This window comes from Leptinotarsa decemlineata, unplaced genomic scaffold, assembly GCF_025532065.1.
Source record: "Leptinotarsa decemlineata unplaced genomic scaffold, Ldec_3_MD MMD2_P_RNA_scaffold_9, whole genome shotgun sequence".
Classification (NCBI taxonomy): Eukaryota; Metazoa; Arthropoda; class Insecta; order Coleoptera; family Chrysomelidae; genus Leptinotarsa; species Leptinotarsa decemlineata.
In genome coordinates, this window is record NW_027412536.1 from 18,190,800 (window position 1) to 18,204,998 (window position 14,199).

The following is a 14,199-nucleotide window of genomic DNA, read 5'->3' on the forward strand; positions in this document are numbered from 1 at the left end:
TGAATGCAAAAAGCCTAGGGCAGAACCCCCCAAGTGCAACAACTGTAAGGGGGTGCATACCGCGAACTACCGAGGTTGTCCTGAGTTCCCCAAGGTTCGCAGGAGGACCAAGGTGGCAGCAAATGCCCCCCAAAAAGCATCCACACCCGGAAGGCGTCCTGCCGGAGCATCTGGCACGCGCCCGGGGATGAGCTAAATAACAGGAAGACAGTCCATCTAGTCCTCCTGGATATTTCAAAAGCCTTCGACCGAGAATGGCACGAAGGCTTACTACATAAAATGCTCGATTTCGACCTGCCTCGGGGCCTGATCCGGTGGATTAGGTCCTTCCTGAAAGGCAGATCATTTCAGGTCCGAGTTGAAGGAACCCTGTCTCCGGTCAGGGAAATCCAAGCTGGAGTGCCTCAAGGAGCTGTGCTGTCTCCACTACTGTACAGCCTTTACGTGAGCGACCTTCCGAGGTTCGATCACGTGAAGACTTCCCTATACGCCGATGATACGGCTCTCCTCGCTTCTTTCATGGGACCTCGAACGCTGGTACCTACAGTGGAAGATTCGGGTGAACCCAGATAAAACTCAAGCGATAGATTTGGGGAGGCGCAACGTTTCTCCAGACACAAGAGTCACGATCTCAGGCAGGGAGATCGAATGGCAAACGCGAGTCAAATACCTAGGTCTTTGGGTAGATCGCCGACTCACCTGGGCAAATCACATTGAGTACATCAAAGACAAGATACAAATGAGGATAGCTAAACTCTATCCTCTGATAAATCGCAAATCAAAACTGAGTCTTAAGAACAAGATTTTACTATACAACACGATGTTCAAGCCTGTCATTATGTATGCTTCAGGCGCTTGGGGACAAACCGCCCCGACAAATCTCTCCACTCTGGAGAGATTGCAAAACAAAATCATTAGGATGCTGGTGAATGCTCCATGGTTCGTGCGGAATGAATCCATCCGCAGAGATTTGAAGCTGTTAACCATACAGCAGTCTATTCAGTTGAGGAATCAGAGAGTTTTCGAGTCAGCGGAAACTCATGATAACCCATTAGTAAGGGGAAGCTGTAGAATACACTATAGACGACCCCACTCGATTCAGAAGGCCCCGTCGCTCAGTTGAGTGAAGGCCCACGACGTCTGTTAAAATGAACAGTTTGTTCATCAATACCCCAGTCAGAAAGGGGTACACAAGGCCAGAGCGGCATAGATGTCATTGACCTCTATGTCGTTACCAAAACAACACTCTCAGATTTGAACCACTCGCCCCCATGGCGAAGGACAGTTGAAAGGGTACGGGAAGAGATTTTCAACCTGATCAAAATCAAGATGGATTTCGTCTAGAGAGATTCAGTCTGAGACTCGGGCTCTGACTTAATAGAGTAATCTTCGCGAGAGAGTATCATTAGCATATGACTATAATAATGGAAGTTGGTTTAATAGTTAGAAATATTGTCTACGGCTGCAAGTTTCTTTTTCAGAGATAAGGGAAGTACAAACAAATCCCCAAGATACTTCCCTAAGTGGATTCGTTTATCAATCAAAGCTAAAAATTGTCTTTTTCAAGGCAAAGGCGATTAATAAAATTACAAAGGAGAACGTCTCAGAGGTATTGGATGTGTGTATACCATTTCTACGTGGACGCTGCTGTGATACTATAATAGAACGACGGAGTTCTGTGGATCGTCCTGTTCAGGACTATACTGAGGAGATAACGTATACCAGGAGCTGCAGATAGTAATAAAACCTGAACTTTTCAGTTCAAACCTGTCCTTTTCAGGACTTTTCAATAAAACGAATTCGATTCCAACGCTTCGTCATCGAGGGACCAACTAGCCGGCCTCCTTCGACGTATTCGACCTACCCAGGCCCGAATACATCTGGAGGTACGCCGACCCAGTACAACTACGGAGTAGCTCACGTGAGTTTCTCCATTGCACTGCTGTCTGGGGGCTCAAAACCGCCCGTGTGCCTCCGGAGGCCGTTCTCATCTTCGGGGATAGGGAAGTTAGGTAGGTCAAGGCGCGAAGTGTGTGTCGGTTAGGGAGTAGGGATCGTAGGGAACCCTCTGGCCCGGCCTAGTGCCATCGTGGTGGCCAGTTACACCCCCGCGGCGCAATTAGCTTAGTAGAAAGCAGGGAATCTAATAATCTAGCCGAACTGTTGGTTTCAAACTTATGGTGATGGAGAAGGAGCTACGTGAAACTGAGATGCTGGAGCCGAGTTTCCTTTTTGAAGGAGGCTCGACTGATAGATCATCTGGAGGACTAGCACCCACCAGCTCTGGTCTCGGTGCGGCAGGCGGCCTGGGGTTTGCTGATGTCTCAGGACTCCACGCCCAGCCGGGTGTCATCTTTAACAGACATCCCCAGGTACCGTCCTGGCGACATCTGGTTGATAAAGAAGCTCTTCGAAGGCAGAACGAGGAGTTACAGAAGATTAAGTACGTTATTTTTATATTGTATAAATAACGAGAACAGAAGCATGTGACAATTCCTGAGAAGTAAACCTAATAACTAGTAGTTAGTTACTAATACTACACCTAAGAACAGAGTGGGGCTCATACACTTGTTGACATAAAAAACACAATTATTTATATTTTGTTATAAGTAATGCTGCAAACGATTCCCTATAAACAAAAAGATAATAAGATTTTTAGTTTTAACCTATCCTGAATTGAATTTATTCATTAACTAATACTTGTGGCTGTTGGCCATGATATTAAACATTGTATTTGAGACTAAAATCAATACAGACAAGGACTCAGTCTTAGGTTCAGTTATTACGTATGTTGCATGAAGTCACCATCAGAAAGGCAGAAAAAATTTGAAAGCAGAGTAGAAGTTCTTGGAAAGGACAAAATATTGTGCTCAAATAAAAGCCGATCCAATATATGAGGCATGAAATGGAAGGAAATTCAGGAATGGAAAATGTTTTTTCACGATTTTCAGTAAAACTTGTTGGTAGTATGAAAATTTAAAACTTTTGTATGAACAATTTTTCTAAACAATCTAATATTTCCGAGAATTATCTAAATAACTGATTTTTTTGATATTGATTTCTCATGCAAAATTTATTTATTTGTAGTATATTTTGTGAAAAATTGCCGTCTAGTATACTAAATATTCTTTACTTTTTTCTAATATAAGTGTTAAGTTTGACATTTCATCAAGATGTAAACTGAGTTTCCACCAAATTTTGTGAGAACTCAAAGATAAAATACCCACATGCGCCTCCGATACTGAAGGATTCGAAAATAAATTGCACTTCCACATTGCCACTTTTTCCCTGCTAGACAATGGTGTTTTCAGTTTTGCTATCCGACGTTTCGTCTTCCGGCCACCATCATCAACTTTATTTTCTCTTATTGGCGCTACATTGGATTCTTTCTGCTTTGAATAGAACCAGATTTTACCTTTTCAATGATGTATCATAAGTTATCATTCTTTTTCGAAAAATTGGAGATGTTGATATTGATTTTTGCTAAAAATGGCTTTCGCGAATGAAGAAAAAAGAGATGTGATACAAATTTCTTACAAATACGATAGAAACAGTGTTAGGACATCGGAAATTTCTTTAAACTTGTATTCCGAATGACGACAACGACATGTTGTCATTCGAGTTATTGGATCAAAATCTCACTGAGTTTGGTTCATTTGGAAAGCCGAGGAAAAAATACGGAAACAGAATTGACCAGAACACTAGAGAAAATTTGATAAATGAGGTATGTATGAGGTGAGTTAGACATTGTCCTTTTCAAAAAAATTAAAATTTGCAGATAAACACGAACCCGGGGAATCTACATGTCAAGTTTCCTCCGAAATGAATATTTGTCATACAAGTACTTAGAGGCATAAAAAAAAACGGTTTAAAATGTTACAAAATACACATGTCTCAAAAATTGCATCCAGGTGATCCCGAAAGGCGATTAGAATTTTGTAATTGGCTAATAATACTTCTACAAATTGTGGGATATTCAACCGAAATAACGAACACATTTGGAGCATAAACAACCCCAGGCAGTTCCGAAAAATTTGACCTCATGTGCGATTTAGCATCAACGCGTGGACAAGAATTTACTAAGTGAAATTTTGGGTCCTCATTTATTTGACGAAATTCTGAATGGAGAAACCTATCACCAGTTTTTAATGTCGATTTTCAAAGACTATTTGGATGATCTACCTTTGGCTAACTATAACAACATCTGGTTTCAACATGATGGTGCTCCACCGCACACTACGAGACGAGTATCTAATTACGTGAGTGAAACGTTTGGTGATAAATGGATAAGGAATAATGGGCCGGTGAGGTGACCAGCAAGGTCTCCAGACTTAAGTGATATGGATACATTTCTATGGTGTACACTGAAAAGTAAAGTTTATAGTCAGAGAGAACATCAAAATATTGAGGACCTTCAACACAACATTGTTAGAGAGTTCGGAAGATTAAGGAGGAGGAAAATCCATCGTGCAATGAATAATATTCGAAGAAGAGCACAGTTGTGTTATCATGGACAAGGCCAGCATTTTTGAGCATTTGCTGTGATTTACTTTTGTCTTCAAGTTTTAGTTAATTATAGTTATTTGTTCAGAGTTCTATTTTCATTGAACACAATGTCTAATTTACCTCATACACAATTCATTTATCAAATTTTGATTGTTGATTCTGTCTCCGTATTTTTTCATTGGCTTTTCGAACGAAACAAACTCGGTGAGATTTTGATCCAATAACTTGAACGTAGTTCGATGTGGTTGTCGTCCTTCGAGATACAAGTTTAAATAAATTTCCGATGTCCTAACATTGTTTCTATCGTATTTATAATAAATTTGTATCATATATTTTTTTCTTCATTCGTGAAAGCCATTTTTTTGACAAAAATTCAATGACTTGTACAATAACAAAATGTCATTGAATGTAACAAATTGAAAGTCAAATTTAGAAACATCAAAGACAAAGCCTATTATGCTGAGAATTATTATTTTTTTGTATATCTCCAATTTTTCGAAAAAGAATGATAACTTATGATACATCATTGAAAAGGTAAAATCTGGTTCTATTCAAAACAGAAAGAATCCAATGTAGCGCCCTTAAGAAAAAATAAAGTTGCTGATGGTGACCGGAAGACAAAACGTCGGCAATGGCAATGTGGAAGTGCAATTCATTTTCGAACCATTCGAAAAGTAAAGCTGTAAAATTCAGATAAATTGAAGAAATTGAATAAATATCTAACGGAAATTTTTCGTTGAAAAAGCCCCATAAGACTGCACTGATGTCATTTTATTATAAAATAATCAGAAAAAAATTATAACGTCAAACCAAAATTTTGAGTTATTTCTGTTTATACTTTCCCATTTTAGTGATAGGATTAAAGTTGTGAACAATCAATTTGCTACAAATAATGTCTCATAAAATTTTCTGTAGGGTAACCAGTTTACTAGATATAGTACGAACACTCTTTTCGCACCAGTTTTTCCAAGATGGCGATCAGGAAACAAGGGTTGGGACTCCACAAACTTTAACTTAAGCTTAAACTAAACCCCCTACACAATAAAAAAATAAATTTGCGTCTGCTAAAAAACACACGCTTAAACCTATAAAATATAACATTTTAAGAGACTAGTAGCCCAGCGTGTGTATAGTGTTAATAATTTTCATCAACTAACGGGTCATTCCATTCATAGTTTGAAAGATACTTAATTCATCAATGTATTTAATTCCTTGAAAAAATGTTTGGCATTATTTGCTGAAACTTCGGTTATTGATGGATCATCATTGATATTTTGTCAGCAAAATGTTGCAGATGGATTATATGTATACGATATTTGCATAATTAAATCAATTTGCAGTGCCGTCGGAAATTTAAAAATATAAAGATTGATATTACGTGATTGACAACAGTGCACGGATATCGATAGTCTACACACCAAAAAACGTGGCTGGAATAACTTCACATGAATTAAACATCGAACAGAGTTGAAATAATGGAGTCAACAGACCTGCATTATTCGAGTTATTCGGGCGTTCAGATATGTATTAAACAACACACCTTTTATTTGTATAATTAAAGACAAAACAATTCTGTTGTGTAAAAAATTGTAACCGCTCAAGAACGATAGATAAGACTCATGTGAGCGGAAAGAGATCTACTCCTGCACATCATGAGCATTTCATGAAGTGGTAGACTCGTTGAAAAGTAGGTGATTTACCAGGTTCGGTGATTTTCATGTCAATGTGGTGATTTGGTGATTATTTTTCATATTCTGTGATATTTTGGTGATTTTTGTTGGTTTATGACAAATCTGAAATTGAAAGAAAAGAACGCTAAACTTGTCGCTCGCATAGCCCGGTACTGAAAACGACAACCTCGCATTGTTACCATCGGCATGAAGCATAAATTCACACAATTCATACCATTTGTATAGCGTATGATTATTATGAGTTTTATGTTCAATCACATATCTTCTGTGTTCTGTGGTTCTGTTCATTATTTAAATGCTAACATTGCTAACTGAACCCAGTCTATTTTCTTTTGAATCATTATAAAAAATATAAAAATGCAAAATAAGGAAAATGAATTAAAGACAATGAAATCCATGGATAATGATAAGTTTTTAGGTATTATTTGTGAAGGACAAGTCTAGCTAACAAATTGATGATGTATTTTTTGTAGAAGTTGTTCATTCTCTCATTGATACAGATTCAACAGAAACATATACAAATACAATCCATAATGATATTGAAACAAAACAAATATCCAAACGAAAGACGAATTATAAGCATAAATACAATTCTCAATGGGAAAAAAAGTTTACATGGATTCAATGTAGCAAATAAGGAAGCAATAATTTTTTTGTAAATGCTGTAATATAGATTTGCAAGTTGGAATCGCATCAGTACAAAAGCATGAAAAGACGAAAAAACACATGCAGAAAGCTTCTTCTGTAAAATTGCAGCAACGAGTTCTTCACAGACAACCGAACTCAAAAGAAAAAAAACACAAAAACTAGAAATAATATTAGCTTCATTCATTGTGGAACTTAACATTGCTATAAGCAGTGTTTATTATTTGGGAGAATTAATAATAATAATAATATTTATTTGTAGTTCCATATAAATACAATAAATATACAATCTATAAAAATGATTAAAAAAAACTACAAATAAGGCTAGAAACAACATGTACCGGAAGGGTACTGTTTGATCTTAGTTGTAGCCTTGAAGAAAAGAAAACTAAACGAAAGAAAAAACAATGAAAAAAGAAGAGAAAAAAGAGGAAGGAGAGAGGGGGGGAAGAGAGAGGGGGGGAAGAGAGAGAGGGAGAGGGAAGAGAGAGAGGAAGGGAGGGGGGGAAGAGAGGGAGGAAGGGAAGAGAGCGAGAGAGGGAGGGAGGGAAGAGGGCGAGAGAGGGAGGGAGGGAAGAGAGCGAGAGAGGGAGGGAGGGAAGAGAGAGAGGGAGAGGAAGAGAGAGAGGGAGAGGAAAGAGAGAGAGAGATAGAGGAAGGGAGAAGGGAGAAGGGAGGGAGGGAGGGAGGGAGGGAGGAAGAAGAGAGGGAGGGAGAGGAGAGAGGAGGGAGGGGGAGGGAGAGAAGAGAGGGAGGGAGGGGGGGAGAAGGGAGGGAAGAGAGAGGGAGGGAAGAGAGAGGGAGGGAAGAGAGAGGGAGGGAAGAGGAGAGAGGGAGGGGAAGAGAGAGGGAGGGAGGAAGGGAGGGAGAGAGAGAGGGAGGGAGAGAGAGGGAGGGAAGAGGGAGAGGGAGGGAAGAGAGAGAGGGAGGGAAGAGAGAGGGAGGGAAGAGAGGGGGGGAGGAGGGAAGAGAGAGGGGGGGGAGAGCGGGGGGAAGAGAGAGGGAAGAGAGAGAGAGAAGAGAGAGGGGGAAGAGAGAGAGAGGGGGAAGAGAGAGGGGGAAGAGAGAGAGAGAGGGAAGAGAGAGGGGGGGGGAAGAGAGAGAGAGAGGGAAGAGAGAGAGAGGGAAGAGAGAGATAGAGAGAGAGGGAAGAGAGAGAGAGAGAGAGAGGGAAGAGAGAGAGAGAGAGAAAGAGAGAAAACATGTCAATTTTAATAGTGAAAATTTTTCAGAAGTATAAAATCTATGAAATCAATGGCTTTATGATTGAGCAGCGATGAGATATTTTTTGTAACAGCACTTAAATGAAGAATCTTTACTAACTTCATATTTTTGTGGAATATTATTGTACAAACTAATTTTTTATAACTAAAGGATCGTCGATATAGAGTGGTTCGATGGGGCGGCGGAGAAAGTAACCCTTTGAATCTCAAATTTACAGTGTGTACATCGCTACGAAATCTTATTTTGTTATACAAATATGATGGACATTTGTTTATCAATATTTTATGAAAGAGGGTAGCCGACTGTAAAACACGTGTATTTTCCATAGTCAACCAATTGGTTTCCTTAAGTTTATATGAAATTCTGTCATATTTTCTAATACCATATATATACCTAAGACATGATTTTTGAACTCTCTCAATTCTTGAAATATCTTTTTTATCCAGGCATGAACCATACACTACATCACAATATGCAAAATGACTCAACACAAGAGCATTTGTTAATTTTATTTTCAAACTTATTGATAATAAATGACGATGAGGATAAAGCATTTTCAAACTCATGTAACTTCTTTGAACAGATTTTGTAACACGTTTTGTAAACCTTAAATTCACGTCCATTTCGATACCTACATTTTTTGCCACGTTCGTGGGGCATATTACTGTATCACCAATAAACAATATTAATATGTCTCTCCACCAAGCTACGATTAGTACCAAAAACAAGCAGATTAGTTTTGTTTGAATTAATTTTGAGGTTATGAGCTTCAGATGCTGAAAAAAGACGAGCTAAATCTTCATTCAATTTTTGATTAGCAGTAGCAACGTCATTAGGGTTAAATGATAGATATAGTTGAGTGTCATCCGCATACATATGTGAATTAAACAGAAACTAGATCACACAGAAACTAGATTCTGCGATGAGCGCTCAGAGAGAGTAGACGTTTATCGTTGGCTCGGCGTTTCTACGATTTAAAATCATTTGTTATTTTCCCGTCTGTTGAATTTACACATATCGCTTCGTAAATTAGCAAGTTGAAAGATGGTCTTCACAAAGGATCAAAGGCAAGATATCAAGCAAATAATCAACGAATGCTTACGTGATGAGAAAATCATAAATGTTTTTGCTGACAACTTGGCTGGTTTAGTGATATCCAAGCTTGAAAATCGAATTGAGGAGCTGGAGAAAAAATCAAGTCCGTGAGTATACAATACGAGGAAATATCTGCTGTAAATAAGAAATTACTAGATAAAGTGGATGATATGGAACAAAAATTTAAATTCTCAATTTGAGGCTATATGGTGTGAAGCAAGATGCCAATGGAAACATACGGATGGTGGTTCAGAATATCTTCATCAATAAGTTGAAACTTAACGAAACTGACTTTCAAATTGATCATTGTTTCCGTATGAAATCCAGTGCTAGTGTTAGAGGAAATAAGCCTATGCCAATTTTAGTTAAATTCGCTTCAATCGGAGGTCGCAACACCGTTTTCTATAAAAAGAAACAGCTGAAAGAGTCGAGAATTACTATTACTGAAGACTTAACTAAGGCCAGGTACGATGCACTTCTATTGGCAAAAGAAAAGTTCGGCAGATCCAAGGTATGGTCGCAGAATGGGAAAATATGTATTTTACAAACTAATGGAACAAAATTTTTCATTAGAAGCTGCAATGATATTGATAAATAAATATTAATGTATAATTTAGGCCGAATCAACCTTTATCTTTGAACGTTTTTCACGCTTTTAAACGCATTTCTTTTTTCTCACTTACTACTGTTTATTTTTCATTGTCTTTCAGGGTATCGAAAGTTTCAATTTTCTGATTACATCTTATTTCTGACATTGAAGTAAGGTTTTCCTAAGATTCTGCTATTTATTCTTTATTTTTTAAAATATTGTTAATTCAGTTGATCGTGAATATTTTTTTTAAGAGTAGAAAAACTGCATTTTTACTAACTCACCTGTTGATATATTGAATGAGGTTTTTGTGAATGATTTTTATCTTTTTTTCGATTGTTGTTTCCTCAAAACTACTCAAGGATATCTGCTTATTATATTCGCTCTTACAGGATGTTTCAATATATAGAGTAACAATAAAAGTTTAATATGATTAGCAATTTGAAAATATGTCAATTGAATGTTCGCTCACTTCTACCGCATTTTGCAGAGGTTTTGGATCTTATTGATGGATATGATATAGTGGGTGTCTCTGAAACATGGCTCTCTGATTTAGTGGATAGTTATCCATTAACTGTTGCTATCCCTGGATATACTTTTTTCAGAATGGATAGATCAACTCGAGGTGGAGGAATAGGCATATATGTTAAGAATAACATATCGTCAAGAATGTTTGATCTCAATAGCATCAATGAAGATTGTGAACAACTTTGGATACAAATTAAAATAAATAATATCCAAAATAATACCCAAAATTAAAAAATCAAGAAAGTGTGTTCAAATTAAAATTCATCTCAGTTAATCAAATGAAAGAAATCTTAGCTACTATCAAATCGAATGCCACTGGTTTTGATGGTTTATCCATCAATATGATTAACTATTGTAGTCCGTTTATAGATAATTTTCTCACTCATATCTTGAATTGTTGCTTAGAAAAATGTTATTTTCCTAATCTATGGAAAATTGCCATTATCAGACCTTTGAGTAAAGTTTCGAACCCAGTGAACTACACTGACCTACGTCCTATAAGTATTCTCTCTAAGCTTTCAAAAATATTAGAAAAACTCATTCATCATCAAGTAAGTTCATATCTATATGAAAATTATATTATTCCTGATTGTCAAGCTGGGTTCAGAAGTGGGTATAGTACATCTGCAGCCCTCGTTCAGGTTACAGATGACATAATTCGAAACTCTGATAATAAAGAGTTGACAGCTCTAGTTGCCTTAGATTTTTCGAAGGCATTTGATACTATAAATCATTCTCTATTATGTTTCAAATTGAAATATTATGGATTCTCGGATGAGTTAGTCTTGCTACTATTTTCATATCTAACGAATCGCTGTCAAACGGTATATTATAATAATGAAATGTAGTCAACTCGACAACTGGTGTGCCTCAAGGGTCAATCTTAGGACCTTTACTCTTTATAATCTACACCAGTGACATCTTGAATTCTATGAAGCACTCAAAAGTTCAGGCCTATGCAGATGATACGCAATTGTATACCAACTTAAACATCTACAACTATGGAACTATTCAAAACCTCATCAATTCCGACCTACAAACCATTTTAATTTAGCTGCGCAACATAATCTAAAATTGAATAGGAATAAATGCCATTTGATGCTTTTCGGTAATAAAAAGAATAGGGCTATAGTTGCACAACATCTCACAATTAGAATTGAGAACACCATACTTCCCGTTGTGAATTCCATTAATAACCTAGGTATTATTTTTGATTCTGACCTAAAATTTGATTTGCATTTGAATGATTTGCTCAGAAAATCGTTTGGGACTCTCAAACTGATTTACTCAAATAGATATTTTTTCAGTCGACCACTGAGTCGTTGGTCTTATCACGGTTCAACTATGGTGACATTGTGTACAACAATCTTTTAAGTAAATTTGATTTAAATCGGAAACAGAGAGTACAGAACTTCTGTTGTAGACTTGTCTATTCTTTAAGAAAATTCGATCATGTCTCGAATAAAATCAAAGAATTAAATTGGCTGACAATGATCAATCGTACTAATTATAATCTTTGCAATTTTGTGTACAAAGTATTGAGTTACAAAATTCCCACATCACTTTACAATAAACTGATTCCTAGGTCTATGCTACATTCATTGGATGTAAGATCAAAAAATAAACTGCATGTCCCTCGTCATAAGACGTCACTGTTTCAGAGGTCGTTCACTTATCTCTCCATCAAATTCTACAACTCACTGTTATACAATTGTATGCAACTTTCGAAGGGAGAGTTAAGAATCATTCTGAAAAAACATTTTCTGAAAAACACTTCCTGAATACCAACAGGAACTTGAGTGCCGTGTCCTGAATTTATCTTTAACCTTTACTTACCTTGTCACAATATGTCATCTAGATACCTATGATATAAATTATTATTATGTTATGCGATTTTTTCATCGTGTCTTTTCTCTCTATTTATCATTTTAGTTGATTAGAATTGTACATTTTAGGTTAAGTGTAAGAGTAGCCTTTGGCTAAAGTGCGCCTATTTTGTACCTTCACCAATAAAGACGATTTATTATTATTATTATAAGTGTATATAAAAAATAATAAGGGTCCCTGAGGCACTCCAAATTTAATAAATTCACTGCTTGATTTTCCCTTCGAAGTTTCTACAAACTGTGAACGATCTTTAACATAGCTTTTAATCAAATTTATAGCAGGTTTAGAGAACCGATGAAGTTCAAAATTGCAAATAAAATTGGATATCTAATAGTATCAAAAAACTTTGGAGAAGTCTATAAGTATCAAAGCAGTCGTGTTACCTTTGTCTGCAGCTTCGAAAATATCATCAGTTATTTTCAAGAGAGCAGTTGTACAGCTGTGTTCTTTACGAAATCCCGACTGGTTGACTGGTAAAATATTGAAGGAATTCAAAAAGCATTTGATTTGGAAACTCCTTATTTTTTCCAATACTTTTGAACAAGTAGGTAGCAGACTAATGGGGCGCAGATCGTTAAGAGTATTTGGATTAGATATTTTAGGAAGAGCCAGTACTTTACAAATCTTTCACATTTCAGGAAATATATTATTTTGCAAACATGAAATCATTATATTAGTGAGATATGGTAGTATTATAGGACAGCAAAGAAGTAGCATATCTATATTAATTTCATCTGAACCTATGGCTCTTGTTTTTATTTCTAAATAGATTTGTAAACAATATTTTCTGTTACAAAGCGAGATTTGTCAGTAGACATATCATTTTTTTAAATTACTGTTATAATAATTCAATAACTCATTACTAGGTACAAAATGTTGGTTGATGAAAAAAGCAAGCAAACATCCTGAGGCAGCGAAAGATGTTAATTTGAAGCGCACAAAATGAACAGCTATTATTGAAAATGTTTCAAGTCATCATTTACTAGCTTCGTTATTAATGAAAATGGGATCTACAAATTTTTCCATTCTCATTGATGAATCGACTAACCATTCATGTTTCAAAAACTTGGCAATTGTTGCTTGATTTTTGAAACATGACGAATGTTTAGCTTTAATCCCTGTTCCCGATGCTACTGTCAATGATATTCATCAAGCAATTGTAAATTTTTTCAATAGTCATAAAATAAATTTTAAAACTAGATTCATTGGTTTTGGAGCTGATGGTGCAAACATTATGATAATAGTAGTAGGTAGTTGAGGATCAAAATATACTTGCTATTAATTTTCTGTTTGTTTTTGTTCAAATATTCATTTACAAGAGAGTTCTGTTTATTTTTTTTCATTTATTGTCTTGACCATTAATTATCTATTTGTTTTTGCTCAAATATTTATTAATAAGCGAGTTCTTCTGTTTATTTTTTTTACTTATTTTGTAAGAATGAATATTCATTTCGATATATTTTCTGTTTCAAACTTTGTATTTAGTTTTGGTCACAATTTCCTATTCATTTTTTGTTCAATAGTAAGAATTTCTGAAATCTGGAATATTTTTTTCAAATCCGGTGATATTTGTTTCATAGATTTGGTGATTTTAAATTTTGTCCGCCGGCAACACTGGTGCAAAGACCTGTAAGACACTTCCACCGACATGGATGGAAATAAACGCGGTGCCCGAAAAAACGCGGGACTATTATTATACTGACGACAATTATATCTGCTTTTCTTATAGACCATTCTACGATTTTTTTTGTACTAATTATAAAAAACGATGCTGTACTACTGTACAATATTAAGCAATGCTGTAAAACGATTTTCAATTGAAACAAACAAAAAATCAAGCAGGAAACATGCCAAGTAGGTATTAATGAAATGTACTCACCAGGGTAATATCACGTTGAACCATTAGAAAACAACTTCACGAGAATTACGAAATAAATATCTGAAATATATTAAACATTCACCAACATTTTTTATGAAGCCGTTCAAAATATCAACTAAGCAACTAAGAATATAACTTGATAAAATATGTAGCAG

The 14,199-nt window shown here is 36.1% G+C and overlaps 1 long non-coding RNA gene across 1 annotated transcript in view; it reads right to left on the reverse strand.

The window, feature by feature from the left end:
* Positions 1 to 10,146: 10,146 nt before the first annotated feature.
* Positions 10,147 to 14,199, reverse strand: part of LOC141480579 (uncharacterized) — a 45,331-nt gene continuing 41,278 nt past the window's right edge. The window contains exon 2 of the long non-coding RNA XR_012464437.1: positions 10,147 to 14,104. This is a non-coding gene — a long non-coding RNA (uncharacterized lncRNA). The remainder of the gene's footprint in view (positions 14,105 to 14,199) is intronic.